This window comes from Diceros bicornis, chromosome 7 (genome assembly GCF_020826845.1).
Source record: "Diceros bicornis minor isolate mBicDic1 chromosome 7, mDicBic1.mat.cur, whole genome shotgun sequence".
In the NCBI taxonomy this organism is placed as follows: domain Eukaryota; kingdom Metazoa; phylum Chordata; class Mammalia; order Perissodactyla; family Rhinocerotidae; genus Diceros; species Diceros bicornis.
This window is the reverse complement of record NC_080746.1, coordinates 61,991,612-61,996,657: the sequence shown is the minus strand read 5'-3', so window position 1 is coordinate 61,996,657 and position 5,046 is coordinate 61,991,612. Positions and strand designations below refer to the sequence as shown.

General features: G+C 37.5%; 1 pseudogene; it reads left to right on the top strand.

The window, feature by feature from the left end:
• Positions 1 to 927, top strand: LOC131408039 (olfactory receptor 51I2-like; annotated as a pseudogene).
• Positions 928 to 5,046: the final 4,119 nt, after the last annotated feature.

Sequence of the window (5,046 nt, the reverse complement as noted above, 5' to 3'; positions counted from 1 at the left end):
ATGGGATAGTTCAATGTCACTCACCCTGCTTCCTTCCTCCTGACTGGTATCCTTGGTCTGGAGAGCTGTCACTCCTGGCTAGCAAGGCCCCTCTGTGTGATGTATGCTGTGGCTCTTAGGGGAAACACAATGATCATACAGGCTGTGAGAGTGGAGCCTCGCCTCCATGAGCCCATATACTACTTCCTGTCCATGCTGTCCTTTCGCGATGGTGCATGTCCATGGCCACACCGCCCACTATGCTCAGAACGTTCTGCCTTGATGGCCGAAGCATTGCCTTTTATGCCTGCCTAATCCAGATGTTTCTCATTCATTCCTTCTGCATGATGGAGACAGATATTCTGCTTTGACCACTACCATTTGTGGCCATTTGTGATCCCTTGTGCTATGCCACTATGCTGACCAATCAAGTCCTTGCTGGAATGGGTTTAGGTGTAACTTCCTGGAGCTTCGTCACCATCCTTCCTCTTCCCCTCCTCATCAAGAGGCTGTCTATCTGCAGATCCAATGTTCTTTCCCACTCCTACTGCCTGCACCCAGATGTGATGAAGCTGGCCTGTGCTGACATCACAATCAACAGCATCTATGGACTCTTTGTTCTTGCATCCACCTTTGCTATGGACCTGTTTTTTATCTTTCTCTATGTGCTCATTCTACACTTGGTCTTGGTCATTGCTTCCCGTGAGGAACGCCTCACAGCTCTCAACACACGTGTGTCTTATATCTTGGATGTCCTTTATTTACCAATGATTGGGGTCTCCACAGTGCATCATTTTGGGAAATGTGTATGTCCAAAGCTACATACATGTCCTCATGTCCAATATTTACCTCTTTGTACCTTCTATACCCAACTCCGTCACTTACAGTGCCAAGAAAAAGAAGATCTGCCGAGCCATTGTCTGCATGTTTTGCTGCATCAAAATGTGACTTCACATTTGGCTTTAAAATATGATGTTTGTTGCAGCTATAGGCTGTCATTTATGGTGTCATCATCATCATCATCATCATCATCATCATCATCACCACCATATCATCTTCAAGAATAAGATATGAGACGAGTACCAGGTGAAAAGGAAAAGATCAGGAAATTAAGCTCCAAAACTTGAAATAATACATATGACTAGTGCATTCAACAAATGTAAATGGCATTATTAGAAAGATAAATATTGGAAACAATTGAGTAATTAGAACTTTATGGAGAACGAGTTAATCTAAGTTAGGAATCATTTACCATATTAATAAATATTAATAACATAGTAGTACTAACACATAGAGTCCTTAAAAGTGCCAGATTCTGTTCTTCATAACAATCTTAGGAGGTATAGAGAATTAAGTAAATTGTTCAGAGTTACACAAATAATATGTGATCTAGATTAAATTCAATATTGGTCGGACTCCAGTATTTGTACCCAACCACTACAAATCCTGCTTCTCTAGCTAATTAGCATCACTACTGGCATTACCATTGCTATCCTTGCTTTCACCATCATTTTCGTTCCCAAACATACATGAGTGTTTTATCTTCACAAAGTAAAATGTGATTTATTGTCAGAACTTGCCATAAGATGTATGAACAAATATGTCCCAGGAAAACTGACAGATGTTAACATGTAGAAAAAACTCCAGATTCCTCTCTGCTTCCCTTGTCTGCTCACCACCCATTCATCTCCCAAGGAAAGCAGTGTTCAACAGCTGAACCATAAATTTTTTTTGACATTGTACTAGAAGCATTTCTTTTTCTTTTTCTTTCTTGAGATGTTAATTTTCTTCCATAAAATGACAATATAAGAGATGTCATAAATTATGTCCTTCTAGGATTGCCAGCTACAAAACGGCCTGGGATAGGCAAAGTAGAGCATTTATGATTTAGACACTAGAAATTAATTCTTTCAGAACTTCTCTTAGATTGATTTACCTTGTATACTCTTTCTCTGATACCAGAGAAGTAGGCTACAATAAGAAATTCCTTGGCCTAATTTTAGTACTCTCAAACTAAGTTTGGCTTACTACTAGACTGAAATAAAATAGGTGCCCTATGAAGTCTAACCTAACTCACCAGGGAAACTGGGCCGAGACCTTATAGCAGTAGAGCATCCAGTTATCTAGAATATTTCTTTCTGTACAAAGCTCTATTGAGGACGTATCAAGGCGAAGTGTCAGGCCAGAGGAGGGAACTATTTCTGAATGGAGATAATGTAACTATTTGGCATCTAGGTTTCCAAAAATGTCCATGTGTACATTAAGAGACTCATGTTTTTCTTTACACTTAACATGTTTTCTTTTTGAAATGGTAAAATACGTGGATTTGGGCCTAGAAAGAAGGAAAGATGCATTCTTATATTTCTTTTTATTTTAAGCCCCTTAAGTCTTCCTGAAAGCTAAGAAAATTAAATACTGAACATGGTTCACCTAAGCTTGTGAGGGAACTATTTTGAAGTTTGTGTAAAAAACAAAGTGTAAATAACAAAGGTCATACTTTTGTCTTGTCTTTTTATGGGTGCTTATTTCATCTCCAGGGCTTGTGCGGCATAGATCAATGAAGAGAGAAAGGAGAAACTAGAACAAGAGTCATGGTAGGATAGGATTCTTGATCTCCATGCCTTATAGTAAGAGTCATAGAAAAGTCAATATAACTAGAATGCAATACAGAATTGAAAAAACAAAAATCCATATTGAGTGTATTCACATGGAACTAATTTCTGTGTGAGCCCAGGAAGTGGGAGAACCTTCAGAAATGCAACTGTGTTAGGGTAATGAACAGGACCCTGGGCACGGCTGACCATGAGCTTCCCTTTCTGAATACCTCAGAGAGGTCCAGCCTATCTCCAGGAAGACATCTATATCCTGACCAACTCTGCTAAGGCAAGACTATTTTGCTTCTGCATTACAATTTACTTAAATGAGAAGTGTTCTTCACCCAGAAACGGTTTTACAAAGGAATAAATAGGAGCAGGGACACAGAGAGTCTATCATCTGAGTTAGAGTTATCTCCAGCAAGGGCATTTTCTCGTCAGGAGAATATCCAATACTCCATTCTCAATTGGACACATTTTCTAACGGTGCTGATGCAGTGTGGACTCAGGAAAATTTCTCCCTAAAGTGTTTCTCAAGCTCTATTTCTCTATTCCTAGCAGAGATAATTAGTCACTATCCTTTACTCAACTCCAGGCCTAAAGAAATGTGAGGCCTTTTCAAGAGAGTAGATATACTTCTAGCAGCAAACTACTTTTCTGATAAGCTTTGCTTTTTGTTTGTTTGCTTATAAAAATGTATTAACAGCTCATTTATTAATTTACTCATTCAACAATATTTATTGACACCTACAATGTGCTAGGCACAGTGTTAGGTTTGAGGGCTTAGTGTTTATGGAGTTTAGTTAGTAGGGTTTGTCAGAGAAACCTACCTGAAGAGAGATAAAAGGGGTATGTCAAAGTCTCCTGGGATATGTTCACTAACTACATGTTCCTTTTAAATACCCCCTTACAAAGCTATGCCAGGTTGTAAACGGCTGCAGTGTGGTGGAGGTGTGTTACTGCTAGAAATGTGGTCAATGTTCATGTGAAGTGTCAGGACAGAATGTAGGCTAAGAACCACAGGCTGTGTATTTAAGGCAAATATCCCATGTTACAAACTCGGAGGAATAAGCTTCCTGGATGACAATCTGTATTTTTACAACGAAAGATAGACTATAAGCAACAATGGCTGGGAGTCAACTTTAGTTATTCATCTCAACAGTCAATCCAATGTCTCTGACTGAGATGAATTCTTCTGTAAATGTTAAACAGCTTAGCACTGATAGAGCGCTACGTGGCTTTTTCTATATTTGACATGACTTTATGAAAACAAAATCTATTGTGGATTTTAACACAAAAATCTGAGAGTTAGCAATTTAGTGAACAAATCTTTGACTAAATGTAGAAGAGGCAAGGAAAATAAATCTGAAACTCAAAGAAATTCCCGCTAAAGATATATATTCAAAACTTTATGTAACTTGATTACAGACACTAGATTGGAAATAATTTCCATGTTAATTATTCAACAAAGAATGGAGATTAATGTTTACATTGAACACGAAATACTATTTAACATTCAGAATCCAAATATATACAAGATTTTTTTTGCAAATAGCGTTTAAAACGAGTATATGTTTATTAGGGGAAAAGAGAGTCATAAGACGCAACTCATATATTAACTGAACAACTGAGCACTACTTTTAAACCAATCCCGTAATATTTTTAATATAATTTCTTAAAGAATCCTCTTAGCTTTCAGTCCTCACAGAAGTATTATGAACAGGTTTGTAATTTATCATTTGTGTAGATGTCAAGATACTACTTAAATACTTATTTTACCAGTTTGAACAAATACAATTTATCTCAGAATGAAAAAGCCTTTTTTTCACAAGTTTGTTAATTAGGAAATTGGTCAATATTTATTAGGCAGCAGTAAAACATATACATATATACATATATATATGTATATTCATATGTTTATAAAATGGATTATTTTTCTATGTAAGAAAATAAGAGCTTTTAATTTTCTGGCTCCTCAACATATTTCTCTGCAGTCTATAGTCAATATAAACAAGTTATATTCAGTGTGCGTGTGTGTGTGTGTGTTCCTGTGCTCCTCAGTGGTCTTTATCCAACTAAGAGCTGGAAAGTGAGTACTTCTGTGACACTGAAAGAAATTTCTGTCATCGTTTTGTGCAGTGATCCCTTATTTATTCAGAATGGAGCTCACTACATCCATATTCAGCTGTTAGACAGATGCAATGAAACATCTCCCTATGTCACACGCTCTTTGTTATCAGGAACCAGGCCCCATCCTTCTCTGCATCCCTGGTGCTTACCACGGAGCTAGGCTCATATTAGTCATTCCATGTGTGTTTGTTAATGAATAAGTAAGGGATTCCTTCACGAAATAATGAGAGAAATACTTCCAGTGATACAGTGGTACTCACTCTTCCCATCCTCATGCCTTATTCTGTGATTTCTCAATTCTGTAGTTGAGATTGAGATGTATTAATTAAAAAAAAAGAAGGCT